The sequence below is a fragment of the Pinus tabuliformis genome, chromosome Q, assembly GCF_031772625.1.
Source record: "Pinus tabuliformis cultivar Carrire ecotype Pingquan chromosome Q, CPIR1, whole genome shotgun sequence".
Classification (NCBI taxonomy): domain Eukaryota; kingdom Viridiplantae; phylum Streptophyta; class Pinopsida; order Pinales; family Pinaceae; genus Pinus; species Pinus tabuliformis.
In genome coordinates this window covers 708840029-708862608 of record NC_142296.1, presented here as the reverse complement: position 1 = coordinate 708862608, position 22580 = coordinate 708840029, and the positions used below count along the sequence as shown (strand labels likewise).

The 22580-nt window shown below is 39.5% G+C and overlaps 1 pseudogene across 1 annotated transcript in view; it reads right to left on the bottom strand.

Moving 5' to 3' along the window:
- Positions 1-6803: 6803 nt before the first annotated feature.
- LOC149221515 (syntaxin-22-like) overlaps positions 6804-22580 on the bottom strand; it is a 105867-nt pseudogene continuing 90090 nt past the window's right edge. Inside the window, exons 5-7 of the transcript XR_016249372.1 lie at positions 7677-7835; positions 7498-7598; positions 6804-7338 (exon numbers count right to left, since the gene is read on the bottom strand). The product of XR_016249372.1 is annotated as a syntaxin-22-like (transcript). The remainder of the gene's footprint in view (positions 7339-7497; positions 7599-7676; positions 7836-22580) is intronic.

Here is a 22580-nt window from a genome sequence, read left to right as displayed (position 1 = left end):
CTTTTTCTTGATAAAATAAATAATTTTCTTCATTACAATTGTTGAGAAATCTAGGACATCAAGATTAGGTGATTTCTCTATAATGATCACTACTTGTGAATGTTTTTTACTTCTTTATATTATGATCTTCTCTTTACTTAGATTATTATTGTGTTCTTCTTCATCAAACAACTACCAATGCATAAACAATAAAGAAAAAAGAGACACAAGATATAGGTGATCAGCCTGAGCCAAAACTTCTCCCACTTGAGAGAAAAATCGAAACGAGTTCTTCATCTTATAGAGACTTCAATCGACGAATACCAAGACCGAGACCCTTGACCTATTTGCCTCTCCAAGACCAAGAAACAAAGCTTCTTCTTCTTCCTTGAGTCAACGATAGTCAAACTCCTTGTTTCTTCCTCCTTCTCAACTATCTTGAAGTGTTTCGGGTCCTTGCTTCAGTGTTGCAATTCTTGGCCTTATTTCAGAAACCCTAGTTACAACACCTTGTTACCTTGTTACCCTTTCTTGCAACAGATGATGCCTCTCTTCTTCGCACATGTGACAAGAAATAACCCTAAAACAAATCCAAAGTAACACCAAAGAATTCGCTCTTCCTTCCCTTCTCTTTGCTGGTCATGAGGCTCCTTTCCAAGTGTTTTTCACACTTCTTATTGCAGACTTGTTTGACCAAATTCTTTTGTGTTCAAATGAGATTCGAGCTGCCTATTTATAGCATTTTGTCCATGAAATAAGTCGACTTGAGTTGTGGGTGATTCGACATGTCCTTTGGTGTAGTTCCATTATTTCATTTAAGGTCGACTTGTTGGAGGTGCTTTTGCTTGGTCTTGGAGGGCCTTTTTACTCTTTTAATAACTCATACAAATATGTAACATGCCCAAGAAGGGTCCTTCATATATGACATTGACTCAATTTGACTTTATGATCAATCCTAAGGGCTCACAATGGGAGCCATAACTAAAAATAAAATTCCTTGCTCATGAAACCCATGAGACAAGCATTACAATAATAATTTTATTTTTCTTCTTTACATTAAATACCTAAAATCACATTTACACGTCATAATGAAGACCGAACCTAGTTACACTTTTTCAACACTCCCTCTTAACTGGGAGGTATTCATAATCCATAGAAGGTACTTGAACATTCTCAATCTGAATAACTGTCATAAGAAGAGTCGGATTAGCAACCCATCTATATAACATCATATCAACCAACATTGTCACATAGCAAAGCCTTGACTAACAATTCTATATCTCCACAAGATCAAAGCACAATGTTGGCGAGACCAATGATGTATAGACACCCTCATCATTGTCTCTCTCGAAACATACCCCACCTGGGTTCTCAGGGTGTGTTACACCAGGACTATTCTTATCTTGCATTTTGAGTCCTCAAAGAATATTGGTCCTCTACGACTACCCCTATCTTGGATGCCCTAACACATCCTCAAAGAGTATCGAATGCTAGATGTTTACCCAATCCTCCATTATGTCTTCCCAAGTGAAGTGATGTGTCTATCTCTCTCCTCATGTCCTTCACTGAGACTAAGGATTGTTAGTCCTAGTCTAGTGCATGAAACATGAGATAGAGAACCACAACTATCACTCCCTCTTAACCAGGGATGACCAACCCATTCCATAAAGGAATGTACCCAAGCTCCCTCTTAAATAGGGACTTGACCAAGCTCCCTTTTGACCAAGGACTTGCTTCCAGAAGCTCTCTAGGTGGAGATCATGGGACAAACAACTGCTTGTAGAACTCCTTCCTTTGATATCATGATTTTTTCTTCTTTGTCAAGGATTCTACATTTTACAGGACTTCTTCATAGGGCACAAACCATCTATCACTTTCATCATGAGTCGGTCATGTCTTTATTCCTTTCATCATAAAGTGATCCATTAGTTCATATCTGGTGTTCCTTCATGCCGTGTCTCCTTAAGGATGTTTTATCCTACTACATGGACATTAGTGGAGGAAGATATCCATCACTCTTCCCTTGGTAGCCCTGCATCATCACATCCAGATATCATTCAAAAATAAGGAATGAATATTAAATTAAAATTACCTTTGTGATGGTCTTTCATCATGACATCTCCTAGTTCGCATCAACATCCTGCATACATATTGACACATCTCCAACAGATATATATTGTCAAGGGTCTCTTTCTTTTTTAGACTTCATCAAGGTCTTCATATCTTCCATGGATATATCCTAGTCAAATCTATCAGTGCTCAGAGGTTGATTGCCTTTTTCATAGTTTCATATTTCATGATCCCTTCCTTTCTTTCTTCACACATTTCCTTCTCGAAACTTCTAGTCATAGTTCTTCCAATTTTTTCAACCACCTCATATTCCATATGGGGATATATTATGTTGATTTTATCTAGATAATGTGTGGCCCATGCCTTGTTGCATCTTTTCAAAGAAGGAGATCTGTTTTGATCTTACTCTCAAGATAGAGCATTTATCTATGTTACCTACAACCATATGACATGCCTCTACAATATCGAATACAAACATATATACCTCATTTTTTTTGGTCATCTTAGACTTCCTTTTAGCATCTTCCTTTATTTGAAATAACTTCAATACCTCGATTTGCTTCACCTTTTTTGTCATCGTACCATCATCCTATGAATTCCCACAAGATGGAATTCTTGATAAAACCCTTGCTTTCTTTTGATAGGTGAACCTTCTGACGAAGATTCCATTAGAGGATCTTGAGTATCCTCATCTAGCAAATGTTTCCTTTTGGCTGATGTATGATGAGCCTTATGCTAGATGACATTTCCTTCTTTTTCCCATAAGTGCCACTTATGCTTCTAATGAGGTTACTAAGAGTTATATCCTTCCATAGGTGACTGCCATAGACTTAAACTATATTTCATGCTTCTCTATGATGATGTCATGAGCTCTTGCTTTTATGATGACATGATGCATCCTATAATTTTCCTTATTGATCCATGATAGCCATATCTTACAACAAAAAACTTGAAATGGGAACTTGAAAAGAAATAGGTGAGGAAGACTATCTCAATTATAGTAGAGATCTCTTACTTCTTTCTTGAACTTCTTCTTTTCAGCTTCCTCCACTTCTTTGGTGATATGGGCTTCTTCTCTACCTCTTTTGTTATTGTCCTTGTCGAGCTTAAGACACTCTCTTTTGTAATGCCCATATCCTTGACATCCATAGCATTGAATTTTAGCCATGTTCCTCTTCTTTTTTCTGAGAACCAAATTTCCCAAGCTTTCCTCTTTCTATTTGCCATAGCAGCATATGCTTGATTTTGCTCACTGGATCCCACATCAGTTTTAGCTTTCAACTGGTTTCTTCAATCTTGCATAGTGACTATAGATCTTGGAATGAAGTAGCTCCTTTCTTCCCATAAATACTTGAAGTAAAGTTACCCCATTCTTCTGGTAGTGTATTTAGTACTACAATGGTCATCTCCTTGTCAGACATTACTTCTCCCAGATCTTGAAGTTGATCCCTTATTTCAGATATCCTCATAATGTATAAGGCTATTCCTTCTTCTTTCGATATCTTATAGAGTTTTTTCCTTAGAGAGATAACTTCTCCTGCAATGCTTACAAAAAACAACTCTACCAATTTGTCATATAATTTTTTTGAGGTGTTGAGTTTAGATACAAATGTAATGAGGGGATCCTTGATGGATTCTATGAGAACCCTTTGATTCCTCACTTCCCCTTTCATAAACTTTGCAAGTGCTTGAGCATCTTCTTTTGCTGGTTCGGTGATAGATCCTTTGACGTGATCCATAATCTCATTTTCAATGAGATTCAAATCTGTCCTCTTCTTCCATGCAAGATAGTTTGAAGCCCCAACCAATTTGTTGCTTTCCTTGCAAAAAGACATTTTGACAAAATCGGACATAAATATACTTACTTGAGAAGATTCTTCTTCCACTTGTTGCCTCCTTGAATTTTGATGATGATATAGTTAATAAAGAGCTTCTCCTTGATGAAGGTAGTTCTCTTCAAGAATGATCCTTGACCCCATAAAGAGGGAGATCACTTTACATCCTTTGATGGCATTTTCCTTGATGACGTTGTCCTTGATAATGATCAATGATGACTTCTTGATCATGTCTTGATGCTTCTTGGATGATCTTCTTCAAGGATGAAATCCTTACTTCGATGAGAGGAAGAGTTTCCTTTTGATAATGATGACAATGTCCTTGATCTTGCTTTTCTTGGATGAATAATCTTCAAGTGATTTTGATTTGTAGATCTCTTCAACTTGAGTAGGGACTTAGAGGTCTTTTGATGATGACTTGAGGATCCCAAGACTTGCTAGTGTAGACTTCTTCTTCAATCTATGGTTTTGACACTTCTTTGACTTCACTTTGATATCCTTCAAGAGATTTGATCCTTGATTGCTTGTGTGTCTCTTGATGAGATGCCCTTCCTTGACTTTGCACCTTAGCTCTGATACCATGTTGAGAAATCTAGGACATTAAGATTAGATTATTTCTTTATAATGATAACTGCTTGTGAATGATTTTTACTTCTTTACATTAGGATCGTCTCTTCACTTACATTATTATTGTGTTCATCTTCATCAAACAACTACCAATGCATAAACAATAACGAGACAAGAAACACTGAATATAGGCGATCATCCAAGGCCAAAACCTCTCCCACTTGAGAGGAAAACCCAAACGAATTCTTCTTCTTATAGAGACTTCAATTGACGAATACCAAGACCAAGACCCTTGACCTATTTGCCTCTCCAAGACCAAGACACAAATCTTCCTCTTCTTCCTTGAGTCAACAATAGTCAAACTCCTTGTTTCTTCTTCCTTGGCTATCTTGAAGTGTTTTGGTTCCTTGCTTCAACACTGCGATTCTCAACGTTATTTCAAAAACCCTAGTTGCAACACCTTGTAACCACTTTGCTTGAATAGGGAGACTTCTACACTTCGGCTTGATGGTTGCAATGTCTTCTCCTTGACTCGGCTTCTAGAGTGAACTTACCAACCTCGGCCCTTCCTTGCAGCAGACAGTAATACTCTCAGCCTTTCCTGTAGTAGATGATGCCTCTCTTCTTCGCACATGTGACAAGAAATAGCCCTAAAACAGATCCAAAGTAACACCAAAGACTTCACTCTTCCTTCCCTTCTCTTCGTTGGTCATGAGGCTCCTTTCCAAGTGTTTTTCGCACTCCTTATTGCAGACTTGCTTGACCAAATTCTTTTGTGTTCAAATGAGATTCGAGTTGCCTATTTATAGTGTTTTGTCCATCAAATAAGCCGACTTGAGTTGTGGGTGAGCCAACATGTCCTTTGGTGTAGTTCCATTATTTCTTTTAAGGCTGACTTGTTGGAGGTGTTTTTGCTTGGTCTTGGAGGGCCTTTTTACTCTTTTAATAACTCATACAAATATGTGGCATGCCTAAGAAGGGTCCTTCATATACAACATTGACTCAATTTGACTTTATGACCAATCCTAAGGGCTCACAATGGGAGCCATAACTAAAAATAAAATTCCTTGCTTATGAAACCCACGAGACAAGCATTACAATAATAATTTTTTCTTCTTTACATTAAATACATAAAATCACAATTACACATGTTATTATGAAGACCAAACCTAGTTACACTTTTTCAACAACAATGAGTCCAAATGGGACTATGACAAATGACCAATAATATTCTTTATCCTAGAAAAAACCCAACAATACCTAGAAGACCCAGAAGCATGAAGAACATGTTTTTGACTCAAACTTGAATATTGAACCCATACTCCAAAAATAAAATATAATTTATTTTTCTTTATCTTTCTTTCTTTATAATGAATATACAACGTCATGATTACAATGAAGATCGACCTAGTTACAATTTTCAACATATAGTAATTATAAATCTATAATATAATAAATCAATGGAGATCCATCTTAATCCTAATATTTTAATCATTTATAAAATTACCTTCTCAATGCTTATTACATACATGGTTATTACATGGTTAAGATGAATCTATACTAGTTTATACATAATTGGCATTTGGATATGACCTTTCTTAAAGGGCCAACTATTCCTAATTATTTTGTATATAACCAACTATTTATTCAATATGTAAGTTTGAGTATGCATATTCTAATAACTACACCTACTAAGTCAGTGTTGTTCCACGAGGCTTAAAAACCCTTCATTTTTTATGTTCCTTAAAAAAATTTAACTAATAAAAAAAACTAAAACATTGAAAATTGGTGGGAAATGGCTTTCGCAATTTCCCAAACCTTACGCACTTCCAACCTTCAAGAAATGTTGAAGGGAAGTCTATTTTCACATAGGGAAGCCAGGTACACTTTACAGCCCAGTATGTATCAGATGTGTGAATGGTTATAAACCAAAATGAAAAAAGAATAAAAAAAATCAAGTCCATGATGTAAAAATAAATAAAATTTAAAAAAAATTATGAATTTATGAGAATGTAAAATTACATATATGATAACAAAAAATTTAGCATAGATTCATCTTCACGCTGGATCTTTTAAGCATCAAGGTGTTTGAGCCTTAGTTTTTTTAATATCTTTATGCTTTGATTGATCCAAAATTAAGATGGACCTATACTAGGGTATCATTCATTGCAAATTTTACAAACCCAACTAATTATTTAAGAAAAAAGTGAAATAGGATATGGCGAACACCGCATGACCTGAAATTGACATAGCTCATCATCCAATCCCAATCCAAGTGACTTTGAAGGCTGTATACAGAAAAAGGTCACGCTTACCTACTTGGACAGGAATCTGAACAATGCTTTATAGGCATTATATCAACAATAAAAAATGATGGTATTCACTATTTATAACGAATCAAAGGTCTGTCATGACACTATATGCTACATATGATCCTCTCCGACTGAAAATTCCACTCTTCAAACTAGTTCGGAAAAGCATGCAAAAGCCTGTACTCTCAAATATCAGACAACTTCAACGAATGAATGAATAGTTAAAGCCCAAGCGTAGTACCACATGAAAGACCTTAAGACCTCTCAAAACCTTACCAGAGCTCCAGATACTACATCAAAAATGATCAGGTTTGTACCCACACCTCCACGCCAACAGCAATTTATGTAACTAATTTGCTATAGAACATCAAAAAACGGCCTATAAAGTAGCAAATAGCCAAAATCCATCCAGCCCAGAATCAGAGATAAAGCAAATCTAGCTGCCCAGAAACAGAGATAAACTTTGATGAAGCATGATTCATCGTCGTTGAAGAACACGTGGTCAATTAGAAAACAAGGACTATGACCACAATGATTATCACCACAGCTAAAATTGCCAATGGTACCCAGCAACTCTGTTTGTACAACCATAAACAGATAGTGGAAATCAGATCCATGGCAAATGCTGAATTCAAAATAAAACATCAAAACAATAAAACACAGTTTGGTATGCCATAATACTACAAAGATCATGAACAGTGAAGTTGGAAACAAATAGAAGTGCAAGCTCTAACCAGGCATTTTCTAGACTTCTGACTTTTGGATGCTTTAACAAGTTGGGTTTTAGCTTCAGCAGTGGCAGCATATGAAGTCTCAATATTAGAACCGATGTCATCTGTTAGAAAAATCAGTCAGCTTGACAGTAATATAATTTGTAAATCAAGAAAACTTGCACAGCAACTCAGATTCTTACCAATCACGATGCCTTGCTCATTAACTAGTACAGCAAGATCCTTAAAAAGTCTCATTAACTTCTGAAATTTGGTTCTGAATTTCCTTTATTCCTTGATCTCTTTCTTCGATGATGGCTTCATTGAAGGATACTTCATTTTCTAATTGGACGAATTCCTGTCTGAAAGGAAAACAGTTAAGAAAAAACTATGAACTCATTCATAAAGCAGCATTCCAGGTGCTATACCAACAGAAGCAATGTGGATGGACACTAGAGAATGTAACTGGGATTTGGAATGCTCTGTTTGCTTAGTCTATGTCATACATTAATCTCAGAAAATATTTCGGCAGACGAGCTGTCATAATTATCACTAAGCTCTATAGCTGAATAGAAAGCAACAGAAAGAAAAGAGTTGACATAAATCACTTGAGATTATTCATGCTTTTCTCTTCATCTCCCCCTCTTCAAAACGAAACAACTCAATATAGGAGTCAGCAAATAAAATTCTGATGATTAGTGACCTTATGCATATGGGAAAATTAACAAATTATGATCTTAAACAAATTTCTTTCATTCACTTGAATGTGATGAGTCTATTAAACTGAAGATTGTTTCCTGTTAACAGTCAATTCAACAATTAATTTATATTTTCATTCTCCTCAGTGGTTACAATTATCAGCAGTTTTTATCAATTTAATTTTGATAAAACAGAAAGCCATCCAGGCGTCTTGCAGCTGAAGTGCATAACCTTCGGCTGCAAATGACAAATTTCGAACTATATGAATTCAGATGGATTCCAATTTTCTTAAATCTCTCAATTGTAGCCATCATAGAACACTTAAAGACTAGGTGTTATGAAGTAGTTGTATTGTTGCAATAAGATCATTACATGATAAAATGCACGTTATGCTAGGCTCTTATGAACGATCATACTCAACTAAATGCCAGTTTGAAACAAAAACTTTTGTTTGTACACAAACAACCTAAAAGACCATGGGAACCCATGGTGAAAGAAACATCATGTTAGATGTAAGTCAAGAAAAGTGAAGTACCTTCAGGGGATGAAAGCTTCTTGCCACTTGGAGTTTAAACTGACTCTACAAGATAGATGGAATTTCTTTGAAGTAGGTCAATTGTAGTAAAGGTTTTCTGCTTCTGTAGTGCACTGTTTAATTATTACTCTGCACAGTCCAGATGTAGAAAGGGATAAAAATGTGCACTCCTGTTACGAATATATATACATGCAGCACAATATTCAGAAGATCTTAAATATATAAATATCCACGATAGGACAATAATATATTTATACAAGAAATGTAGAGAAGATATGAGGTGATGGAATTGTTACAAATAAGAGCCCGCTTATATACCTAGGTAGGTGCCCTTCATGAACAGTCATGTCCTTAAAGACATGCCTCTTCTATATTAATCACTAATTAATTATTATTATTATTACTATTATATATATATATATATATAACAACTCCTTTATATGCCAAACTAGGTACCCAAACTCAATTAGAGTGTGAGTTAGTTACATGAACTATGTTGACTCAACCAGTCATATGGCAGCTTCAGTTTGATAGGGAGGAATTTGAATTTGTAAACTTATTCTATATCCCGTTGATTAAGTTTAACTTTCACCCGCTTGCAACTGATAAAATAGTGACAGAATAAGCAAAATAAACTTTAGGAGAGGAACAAAAAAATTTCTGGGGAGGAAGTATTTCTTTAGACAGGGAGTGAGATTGTGTGATGTCCCCTCTAATTAAAATCAATAAGCAGTACCACCATTTTTGCAATTTTGATTAGGTGAACACCAATTTTGGCCCACAACTTAGGAAAATGGATAAATCAAAGGAAGATTTAATTTTTGGGTAAAGAGAGGGACCCACTTTAGAGAAAAGGGGAAATCGTGGAGCTAGTGGAAGGTGGGGGCCACTCCATGAGGGAATACGCACCCCTTGGAGAGCTCGACTTGGAGAGAGAAGGAGGGAAAAGGAAATTTGATGGGTGGAGCCCACAAGGCAAGAGAAGGGGCAGAAATTATAAATAGGAGGTGGAGCACTCATTTAGGGACTTTTGCTAATTTGATATCTAAACTATTGTTTGCTCAAGTTGTTTAGCTAGGTCAACAAAGTGTTGTTCAGCACAGGAGATTTCCGAGAGGAGATCTCAACTCCTACTTTGGTGGACTTCGAGTGCCACCCTAGGGGAGCCTTTGTTGCATTCTTGGAGCTGTTCTGGAGGGATTTCACAGGAGATTCGAGCTGTTGAGGAGCAGGCTGGCTGCAGTAGGGAACCACACACATCTCAGGGGAGTGAGCTTCATGACAAAGTTGGTTCTGGGAATTTAGGGGCACATTCTCTTGGCATCCAACAACATTTTTGCAGTGGTTTGGTGGGCAGGTTGAGGGGACTTCCTTCAGGCCGAATTTTCTTCTTCCTGGGCCAGCGCAGAAGTAGTTTGACTAGGCCTGCGCAGTCATTAGAGGAGCACCTTGGTTGTGGAGGCTTGAGTCGGAGTTGGGGTTCATGATTCACAAGGGGACATAAGGAGAATTCCTGGAGAGGTTCTCAGCTAATTTTGGATGACTTTGGCAGCTATTTCTCAGGCAGTACGAATTACCCAACTGAGAGGGGGAGCTCACACAAATTGGGGGTAATTTAAGAAGGTTGGAACGAGGCCCAACCCTTTTTGGGTCTTTCTGGGTCTGCTGAGGAGAGACCAAGATTAATTTAGCAAAATTTTCTGAGCACTCTAGAGGGCTCAAACTAGGGTCTCTTCCCAGCCAACGGTGCAAATTTCCAAGGTCAATGCAAAGCATTGAGGAAGAAGCACTTTCCAGCGCCCAGGCAACATATTTTCTCACTTAGGATTTGCCTAGCTTGCTTTGGCAAGCCCAGCTGCACATATTCAATCTATCTATTGTACACTACTATTGGTAATAAAATGGCTCAGTTTGGCACAGTTTTTGGCATATTTGTGGGTGTCTAATTGTTGTCTGAAATTTTTGTGTTGCATGTGCATTTTGCTTGTGTATCATTGTTAATTTTTCCTAATAGGAATATTACAATGGTATCACAGCTCCGGTCTTGGCTCAACCATGGGGCACTTCTATGACCACAAAACAATAGCAGAACATTACTTACAGGAGGCATAGGTATAGGAGTCGGGAGAGGGAGTTGTAGATTACACCTGATACTGAGACCCTAGAATAGGAGGTAGAGGAAATAGACATGGTGGAACCCAAGAGCAAAGAGGAGGCAACATTCTATAGTCTCTTGAGGGCCCTGAATGACTTGGCCAAGGGACAAAAGGAAATGTTGGAAGAGATTAAGCAGCAGAACCGGGACAAGGGTATTCACCGAGATTTCTTGTTTGGGGAGACTTCAGGGGCTTCCCACCAATATGACCATCATTCCCCTTTGACTCACCCACACACTTTTTGTGGGCCAACCATGACTATATTGCCCACGCTTTTTCCCTTAGGAGTAGGTGAGCAGGTTGGACTGGATGATATACCTATGGGAGAGTATTTTCGGGAGTGGCAATCTATGGGGGAGGACTTTTGAGCTGCACTGTCCTTTTGGTACTTATGCCAGCTCAAGCAGATTCACAAGGGCAAGGGCGCAAGGGGCTCAGGCACGCAAAATTCAGAGCTACAACATACCATTGGGAGGATGTATCTTCCCGCATTCGATTGGTCATCCAAGTGCATGGCTAAGGCATCGGTGGAGAAACTGGATACATACTTTCATCTTAGCCGGATGAGTGAGGTGGAAGCCATCAAAATGGCTACCTTGCACTTGGAGGGGGTGACACATGATTGGTGGTTCCATGGGCTGGTCGCTGACCACACTAGGGCATGCTAGTGTGACTTCTTACGAGGACTTCACACGAAGGGTTGTGGAGCGTTTTGACAGGAGGGATCCGGAGGCACATTTCAGAGAGATGACACAACTCAGACAGACAGGTAGCCCCAAGCACTACATATCGAAGTTTTTGAGGATATTAGTGATGGTGCCAAACTTGTCAAATGCCAGGAGGGTCTACACTTTTGTGGAGGGGCTGACTGAGCCTTTGTGTGGGCTAGTGAGGTCTCGGAGGCCCACTACTTTACAGGAGGCAGTATCTTACGCGAGAAATTTGCAAGACGCAATTCCCAAGGCTAGGGAACCAGTTCCACCATGAGCACCTTTCCCACAAAGGGGCCATGACACTAGGCCTCCACAACAGCGAGATATTCAAGGGCATGGCCAGTTGGATGATGAGACCTGGAGAGACCTTCGTAGGAGGAAGTTGTGCTTCACTTGCCAAGAGTCATGGGCACTAGGGCACAAGTGTACCAAGGGCAAGGCACACTATATATAGGTGTTTTTTGATAGTGAGCCGGAGGATGATGCAGAGCAAGAGATAGGTGTTGGTGATGATGAGCCACAGATGACAGGAGGAGGAGGAGGCCCACCACCCCCACCAGGAGGAGCTCCTTTCTTGCTTGCAGCAAGAGTTATCACTACACTTCGGGGAGTGTTGAAGTACCTTACGATGAGGATCAGGGGCACGGTGCAAGGACAATGTGTATCGATGCTAGTAGACAGTGGGGAAACCCACAATTTCGTAGACGCCTAGATGGTGGAGAGGAGAGGCATACACACAGAGTCTTTTGAGGGATTCTCCGTCTTGGTGCCAGGAGACCGTACCATGCAGAGTACTAGATATGTTCCTGGGATGATAGTAGTGATGAGGACTATTCGATGACAGATCATTTTTTTGTGGTTGACGTTCTAGACACCATTGTGGTGCTTGGTGTTTAGTGGCTATACTCTCTTGGGCGTGTTCCACCAATTGGTAGAATTTGGAGATGGATTTCACAAGCCCTGATGGGAAGATGGTTTTGTTGAGAGGCATGCACTCGTATCCTGATAGACTAGTATCAACTCACAGGATGGAGGCAGATTTGAGACATGGGGATATAGAGTGGGTTGTGGAGCTCAGGATATCAGATGCAAGGGACGGGCCCAAACCTCCACACCTAGATATTCATGCCATTCTAGACAGGGACCCAACAGTGTTGGGGGACATTCCACCAAGGCAACCACTTGATAGGGGCTTTGAGCACACCATTGAGTTAGAGGAGGGTGTAGACACAGTGATCACCACACCATACCAGCATCCCGAGGCTTATCGGGATGAGATCGAGAGAGAAATACAGGAGTTTCTCACCTTGGGACACATTCAACCTAGCTCTAGTCCCTTCGCCTCATCAGTGGTACTAGTGAAGAAGAAGGATGGGACCCTCTATATGTGCATAAACTACAGGGCCCTGAACAAGAAGACCCTAAAGAACCGATACTCGATACCACGTATAGATGAGTTGATGGACGAACTTAAAGGAGCCAAATACTTCTCTAAGATAGATTTGCGGTTAGGATATCATCATATTTGGGTGAGGGAGTAAGATATCCCAAAGACAACCTTCAGGTGTCATTACAAACACTTTGGTGATGCCCTTCGGGCTAACCAATGCAACTGCCACTTTCCAGTCCTATATGAACCATGTGTTTCACAGACAGTTATGCAGACATGTTTTGGTCTTCTTCAGCGATATTTTGATCTATAGTACGACTTGGGAGGAGCACCTCCAGCACTTGGAGGAGGTGTTTCGCATCCTAGAGGAGCAACAACTATACACCAAGATATCCAAATGCGAGTTTGGACTTACAGAGATGTTGTATCTTGGCCACATTATAGGAGAGGATGGGGTGCGAGTTCACCAGGAGAAGATCAGGGCCATCCTGGATTGGCCTACACCCAGGAATGTGACGGAGTTGTGGGGATTCCTGGGTATTTGCACCTACTACTAGAAGTTTGTGCGGGGGTTCTCACAGTTGGTCGCTCCCTTGACTGATTTGATGAAGAAGGGGGCATTTGGGTGGACCGAGGAGGCGCAGGAGGCTTTTGAGCGCCTCAAGCAGGTGATGAGCAGTTGTCCAGTGTTGGCACTACCAGATTTCACGCAACCCTTTGTATTAGAGTGCGATGCCTTCAGGGAAGGCATAGGGGCAGTTTTGATGCAGGGGGGACATCTGATTGCTTTCGAGAGTCAGAAGTTGCCTTCCCATGAGCGGCTATATTCCATTTATGACAAAGAGATGTTGGCCATCATGCATGCGTTGGCCAAGTTTCGACAATACCTCGTAGGCAACAGGTTCAGGGTGAAGACGGACCACAATAGCCTCAAATTCTTCCTAGAGCAGAAGCAATTTAGGAGAGACAACAAAAATGGGTGAGCAAGATTCAGGCATACGACTTTGACATAGAGTATGTCAAGGGTCGATAGAATGTGGTGGCAGATGCATTATCTAGGAGGTCGACCACCATTTCGCTCATGAGCATTGCCTCAGATTGGAGGGCACAACTGCTAGTTGAGTATTCCAAGGATCGCCATGCATGCGAGATCCTTGATGGCAGGATACAGGATGACTGGTACAGGGTGATGGGCGAGGTGATCTACTACAAGAACCGAATCTATTTGGTGCCAGACTCCCAGCTGTGGGAGAAGATTATGAAGGCTGCCCATGACTCTCCAATGGTTAGAGACCAGGGGTTCACTAAGATATATTGGGCCATTAGGGAGCGCTTTTCATGGAAAAGCCTCAAGGATGACATCTTGAGGCATGTTCGAGAGTGTGACACATCCCAGAGGAACAAGGGTGAGCAGACACACCCTACCAGATTATTGCATCCCCTCCCTATTCTTGAGAGGAAGTGGGAGAGTATTTCGATGGATTTCATTATCGGGTTGCCCACAGTATAGGGCAAGGATTTCATCTATGTGGTGGTCAACAGATTGACCAAGTTTTCCCACTTCTTTGCCATCTCCACTAATCACTCAACTTTGCAAGTAGTAAAGTTATTTTTCAGAGAGGTAGTTCGGCTACATGGTCTTCCAAAGACCATTGTCAGTGACCGAGATAGCAGATTTATGGGTGGGTTCTAAAAGGAGTTGTTCCAGCTTGTGGGCACTGAGCTCGCTCCTAGCACCAGCGACCACCCACAGACCAACGGGCAGACAAATATTGTGAAGAAGTCGTTGGAGGGCTACTTGTGTAACTATGTGATTGGTCAACAACGTGCATGGATATGGTAGTTGCATCTTGGAGAGTACTGCTACAACACTACCTACCACATGTCCATAGGTATGTCTCCATTCCGAGCTTTGTACGGTTATGATGCATTGAATTTTGGTGACATGATTTTTGGAGACAGCAGGGCCCCTGAGGCCAAGGATTGGATACAAGAGAGTCAGGATATCCCCAGAGATCCTCAAAGCTCTCAAGGATAACCCGCAAACTGCGCATAAATTGTATGCTGATAGGGAAAAAACAAAGAGGCAGTTTGAGGTTGGAGATTTGGTCTTTTTGAGACTCCGGTCGTATAGGCAATCCACTCTCAAGCAAAAGGGGGTGGAGAAGCTTAAACCTTGTTTTTATGGACCTTACCGGGTCACTAAGTGATTTAGAGAGGTAGCATATGAATTGACGCTGCCTCCAAGGAACAAGATCCATAACATATTTCATGTATCTTACTTGAAAAAGGCATTGGGATCGCAAAAACAACAGCTACAAAGTTGTCCCTTTTGGATGATGAGGGGCACTTGGTCTTGGAGCCTGAGGCTATTTTGGATACCAAGGAGAGGAGACTGTGAAGTAGAGTTATCAAGGAGTTTCTGATCAGATGGAAAAATTGCCTCTATGCCTTCCCCGAAGGCATCGCACTCTAATACAAAGGGTTGCGTGAAATATGGTTGTACCAACACTGGACAACTACTCATCACCTACTTAAGGCGCTCAAAAGCCTCCTACATCTCCTCGGTCCACCCAAATGCCCCATTCTTCATCAATTCGGTCATGGGAGGGTGAGCAGGTTTTGCAGCATCCAGTGCTACAGTTGCTTGAGGACAAGCAACAATTGGGAGGGGAGGACTGTGATGTCCCCTCCAATTAAAATCAACAAGCAGTACCATCATTTTTGCAATTTTGATTAGGTGAACACCAATTTTGGCCCACAACTTAGGAGAATGGATAAATCAAAGGAAGATTTAATTTTTGGGTAAAAAGAGGAACCCACTTTAGAGAAAAGGCGAAATCGTGGGGCTAATGGAAGGTGGGGGCCACTCCATGAGGGAATACACACCCCTTGGAGAGCTCGACTTGGAGAAAGGAGGGAAAAGGAAATTCGATGGGTGGAGCCCTCAACCCACAAGGCAAGAGAAGGGGCAAAAATTATAAATAGGAGGTGGAGCACTCATTTAGGGACATTTTCTAATTTGATATTTGAACCATTGTTTGCTCAAGTTGTTTAGCTGATTCAACAGAGTGTTGTTCAGCACACGAGATTTCTGAGGGGAGATCTCAACTCCTACTTCGATGGACTTCGAGTGCTACCCAAGGGGAGCCTTTATTTCATTCTTGGAGCTTTTCTAGAGGGATTTCACAAGAGATTTGAGTTGTTGAGGAGCAGGTTGGGCGTAGTAAGGGACCATGCACATCTCAAGGGAGTGAGCTTTGTGACAGAGTTGGTTCTAGGAATTTAGGGGCACATTCTTTTGGCATCTGACAACATTTTTGCAATGGTTTGGTGGGCAAGCTGAGGGGACTTCCTTTAAACCGAATTTTCTTCTTTTTGGGCCAGCGCATAAGTAGTTTGACTGGGTTTGCATAGTCATTCGAGGAGCACCTTGGTTGTGGAGGCTTGAGCTGGAGTTGGAGCTGGGATTCATAAGGGGACATAAGGAGAATTCTTGGAGAGGTTATCAACTAATTTTGGAGGGATTTGGAAACTATTTCTCAGGCAGTATGAATTACCCAACTAAGAGGGAGCTCACACAAATTGGAGGTAATTTCGGAAGGTTGGAACGAGGCCCAACCCTTTCTAGGTCTTTCTGGGTTTGTTGAGGAGAGGCCAAGATTAATTTAGCAAAAGTTTCTGAGCATTCTAGAGGGATCAAACCGGGGTATCTTCCCAGCCAGCAGTGCAAATTTCCAGGGCCAGTGCCAAAGATTGAGGAGGAAGCACTTTCCAGCGTCCAGGCATCATATTTTCTAACCTAGGATTTGTATAGTTTGCTTTGGCAAGCCCAAGTGCACATATTCCATCTATCTATTGTACACTCCTCTTGTAATAAAATGGCTCAGTTTGGCGCAATTTTTGGCATATTTGTGGGTGTCTAATTGTTGTCTGAAATTTTTGTGTTGCAGGTGCATTTTGCTCGAGTATCACTGTTAATTTTTCCAAATACAAATATTACAAATTGATCCAATTTTATAAAATATTGCAAAATTCTGAAGAAGCTCTTTTCTACATAGTAAAATCAACGGGAATTAGAAGATGGTAAGGGAAGTCCATGTTATGCATGTAGAGACCATCATAATTCTAGGAAATGCGCTCACAAGAAAGAAAAAATTATGAAATGTATAAGAATAAGGGGAAAAGGATTGGTTTCCATGACATGCAAGCATAAAGTGACCAAAGAAAATGTTTTAGCAAATGGCTTTCTCCAAAATATATGTTGTGTACACAGTAGTAGTACCTCTGTTGTAGGAATCATTGCAGAACAAGGAAGCCTGAACTAGAGACAGTTGGAGTTGGCAAGTAGGATTGTTATATAACCAAGGCAATAGTCTTCACAATTCCCAATTGGAAGAAAGCATATTGTGCCACAATGAAGTTTTAGTCAGTTGGGATGGGCAAAAGCTAAAATACAAATCCTGTGAATTTCACCATAGCCTTATTAGTTCACTGCTAAGTCACATGACACGAGGACACGAGACACAGAGCACACGTAAATACAAGTATTCAATACGAAACGCAGCGACCTGGAAACAGGACACGGGGGACACGTTTTATATATATATATATATAGATACCGAAATATAGTTTTTTAGCTATATTAATTGCAGGTTGCAGCTTATCTAATCAAATTAAAATATAATTACTTCTCAAAGTTCATATTTCACTTTAAAAAACTAAATAGAATCAAAATTTACTATTTAGAAATTAGAATGTGATACGCTTGGTCTTGATTCTTGAATATTCAATGTTCATTGTTCATGTAAAACTTACAAGCACAGAAGAAAATAACTAAAGTCTAATCTTATTGATTTCCTCTGCCCCTCTTGCGAGAGAATGCCACAGCTTTCCCTTTCCCTCTAGATGTAGATGCTGGTGCTGGTGGAGTTGGCAATGGAGTTTGCTATGCTCTAGAAGTTGAAGAACTAGAAGTAGGAGCTATAGGAGGTAGACCACGTCCTCTACTGGTGGCAGGGGTAGCCCGGGCAGGTGGTGTCCCCTGGAAACATTACAATCTCCCAATCCTGAAATCCTGAAAAACTGATAAGTCTGCTGCATTTTGAATGAAATCTAAAATTCTACTTTCTCCATATGAAATCCAATGAGGCTGGAACCACTCTCAAACATCCTGAGTCATTTCATGGTAATGTTAAAAATTTAAGTAAAAGGATGAAAAAGAAGATTAAGGAGAATGTCACTTTTACTTTAAGAATTTAACATTACCATGAATAGCATATCAATACTAGGGCCTAGACTTGATCATTAAGTTGCCCCACTCAAAAATTATTTGTTTCTTTAAAAAACAATTGCAGTTTATGCAAGCAACGTTTTCTATCAACGGAATACGCGTTTTCCAGATGCAGGACACGACGAAAACCGGCGAATACGTTTTACATTTCACAGGACACGATGAAAAACGTTTTCGACACGTTTTAGGGCCGTTTTCGTGTCCAACACGTAAAATACGGGACACGGGACCTTGGAGGACGTGTCTTGTGACTTAGGTTCACTGCATTGGCAGGGATAAAACCTATGAAAAGGCTAGGTAACATTGATATACTAGAAGAATATGGAAAAAGATATACCATATTGCATTGGTACCTGTGAAAATTGACAAGCTTAGGTTGATTTCTCTAGAAGGTGCATCGATGCTTTTACCTGCCCTAAATAACATATGGGAAAGCATTTCCATGGATTTATTTGTCTTTCCCTAGACAATAAATGAGAATAATCAACTTCTACTAGACAAATTCCTTGCCATATGTTGGCCAAGTTTATCCCCTGCTGTATTTTTTTTTGGATCAAACAATGTACGTTCAATTTCACTGTTAATTAATTTCCATCTGATGCAATGTTGCAACTTGCACAAAGCAGGGACGAAGCGGGGACGCAAAAGCATCATTTCTCAAAAATCTAGGAAGTGAAGCGTTTACTATATATATATATATATATATATATATATTCATTTATATTCAAAATAAAAAATCCCAAATACCAAATTAGTTGTAGAAGGCATGAAAACATGCATATTTTTACATAAATGAAGATATATATGGCATCCATGATTCCATTGTACATCAATGATTAATTATTCGAGCATCAACCATCTAGATTCTAGCAATTACAAACATACATCAAATTTTAAGCATATCATAAAACATAAAACATTAAGAAGATAAAATTATCAAACATTCAAGTAACTTATCTAGCAAGTGAGCAATTGTCAACATGTCTTGTCCAAAATTCAAATAATAATGTTTACAAAATAGGCCACTTGGCCACCACCAAGACTCAAGCACACACTGAACTAGGTAGAGTAAGACAAAAAAGTTCAAGTTCACAACAAGACAATAAGTCTAATCTATGACAAAAGTAGTAACCTGTAAATATATCTACTAATCTCTCCTCCTTCCACCACGAACAGGTTGTGAGCCTCCACGCGATATATGAACCACTATATGGTTTTCCTCCATGACAACGATGAGGGCAAAAAAACTTGTAGCTTCAACCACCTTTTCCCCCTTCAAGTTTGGTCACAAAATTCCACAAGGGTGTCAATGCAACTTTCCCCTCTAGCATTTCAGTGTTCTCTTCATCCCCTTCCTCTTCAAACCCTTCCTCCTCATCATACATTGGGTCACTCATATGGGGACCACTATCCTCTTGTTCTTCTTCCCTTCTATTCCTACTCCCCCTTGCCATCATGAAAACCAAAAGTGGAATGATACATAGAAGCCAAAAGAACACCATTTTGGAATATGAATATAGATGGACAACCTGCAAGGGTACTGAGGATGTTGATTCGCCCAAGACATCAGCAAATCAAACTTGTATTTCCACTACTGGACAATTTGTAAAGAAGGTAGAGTCTAACCCCATCCAAGACATCCTGAATCTGGAACTCTGTCGTAAGACAGTCATCCTCTTGGAGCATGGGATTTATGGCCCAGTCCAATTTCAAATTTCAATAGAGCAATGAATTGTAGAAGCTTGGAGATCTAAGCTATAGGGACAACCATCCACCTGCAACAACGGCTATTTTATTTTTTTGTTTCAATAGAGAAGAGAGATCTGATATCCCAATCAGGTCCTTATTTCATTGGAGTGAGAGGTTTACACTTCAATCACCAGTCCCTTAATCTTATGCCAATAGAAGAAGTCACATCAGCACCAATCTAGGTCCACTTCCTATGCCTTCCATTGGGTTTTTGGACAGATCATCCTGAAATCAATAGGCAGCAGCTTGGGCAAGTTTACCAAAGTAACAGTGCTAAAGGGATCCAAATACTCCTCTAGCTACATCCACATGGAAATTGCTCCAAACAAAGGTCTTATGGAGGCCATTTTACTCCATATGGATGTGTTGGCCCTTTAGGGTAACTACCTTAGAGACACACTCCATCCAATGTGATGTTGTTGCTTGTACGAGGTTCCAATTCTAAGATCCAAGCTTGCTTCTCTCTTACACTCCATCATACACCTGTGCTTCAGATTCATTTTGTAGGGGTATACCAGTCCTGCTTCCTAGACACTTCATTTCATGTGTGCTAGCAGACATTACTCCATGACACCATGATGACTTCTTCCAATTATTATGATTCCATGTGTTGCTTCCTAGCTTAGAATGGTATTGATGATTCTGACTTGTTGTTAAGTGTGCTACAACATAGATTTGAACCTTTATTATCTATAAATGAGAAGAAAAAAAATCTTACCTTCTTCTCTCATCTAACCATGGGGGAATATAATTGTTCTCAGATAAGTGTGTCTTGGCCTAGACCACTAGGTGCTACTCAAGATCAAAGTAAGTAGAGTAATCATATCATCTCCACACTTAGCACTTTCCATAATTCCCTTTACATTTCCATATCATCTATATACATTTGCATTCCCCAACTTATGAATAACTTGTCAACCGTCACCATAAAAAGTCTCAATGAAAGAAAGAAAAAATCATGCAAACCTCAGTCAAATCAAGAAAAAATAGCAGACTGAGAGGTAAAGAGAAAAAAAAAAATGAAAGAAAATGTGTGCTATTTCAATAAAAAGCCCACCCCTAATGTCCTAGAGCGAAATGCTTATCAAAAGAAAAAAGAACTAAAAAATTCATGAATAATAACAAAAAGGGGAAGAAAATGGTGTTGAAGTAACAAAATATTGAATAAAAAATACTCCCTCTCAAAGGTTTGCAATAAATTATATGAAGATTCCTAGTCAAGAATGTCAGTTTCTAAACCTAGCACTTGGCGATTAATTCCTAGCAGATTATTGACTAAAAGCACAACTAGGTTCTTAACAAAATATTTAGCAAAAGCACAATTACACAACCAATCTCAAACACATGCGACACATAGATTTCTACCCAATCAAATTTCTTCTATAAGAAATTAATGTGAACCTACTTGGGCTCCCATCTTGGAATAATGGCCCAACTGAGGAATTACATATACAACAATAAACCTGGAGTTTTTCTCCTAATCAAGCCCTAGATCTGTCCTTTGATCTTCCTCGACTGATATGGATCATCTTCCTAGCTACTCCTAGCACCTTCGTCGAACCCAGCACACCGGAGTATCACAATCCTCCTCTTGAGGCTAGTGTTGTTGTATGGTATCTTTCTCCCTAGCCTTGCTTTTATGACTTTACATTGAGCTAAATCCTTAACCCTAATCGCAAAGTGATTGACAGCCAAGATTAAACCTCGCCTCACTTTAGATCAACAGTTAAAAATAAAACTTACTAAAGTAAATTAATTTATTTTTCCTAAGTTTCTATTAGCTCAATACACCAACTTGAGCAAGTGTTCTAAGGAGAACGTAGGCAACTTCTGCATGTCTAGAAACAAGGTCTGTGCAGAAGTACCTGCCCAAGCTACAAAAATCAACAGAGAAAAGACTAGTTTGACCAAAAACAAACTTAATGCTTCACTTAGTGACTCTGAAAGTCATTTTTAAGTTCTATTATTTATTTAAGAAACATTTTCGTCTGACTAATTATCTTCTAGATTTATATCTATCCTCCTTGTGGAGCTAGGGCTTTTGTGATTTCATATAGTCGTTTTTCTTCCAACCTTAGGTGGAAGAAGACTTCATCGCAATCTTTGTAAGAGGCATTTCAATAAAAAGAAAGGGGACTCCAACACCCAATGGTGGAGATACTTTCAACTTTCTCCAAGCAAATTCAGTTCTTCCTTTTCACTCAAATTTTAGAGCAAGTTGTAATTACAAAGTCAATTTTTTTTTTCATTTAACTTGTTCATTCCAAGTTAGCATTTAAATTTTTTAATCTTAATTTATTGAGTTGGGTAATAAGTAGGTCAATCTAAGATTTTAGATCCCAAATTTTGAACAACATAGATCTAAGTTTAGGTGCTTTTAATTTTCTTCAAGTTTTGGAACTTTTTACACAATGGCACTTCCGCAAATCCAAAAATGGCTTACAAAATCTAAAGAAAATCCAATAATTCTATGGTGGTATTGGATGCATGGTAATAAATCTGAATGTGAATGATGAAGGTATCTCAATTGAATGATTATATTAACTGCAATAATTGAATTCACATTTTTCTT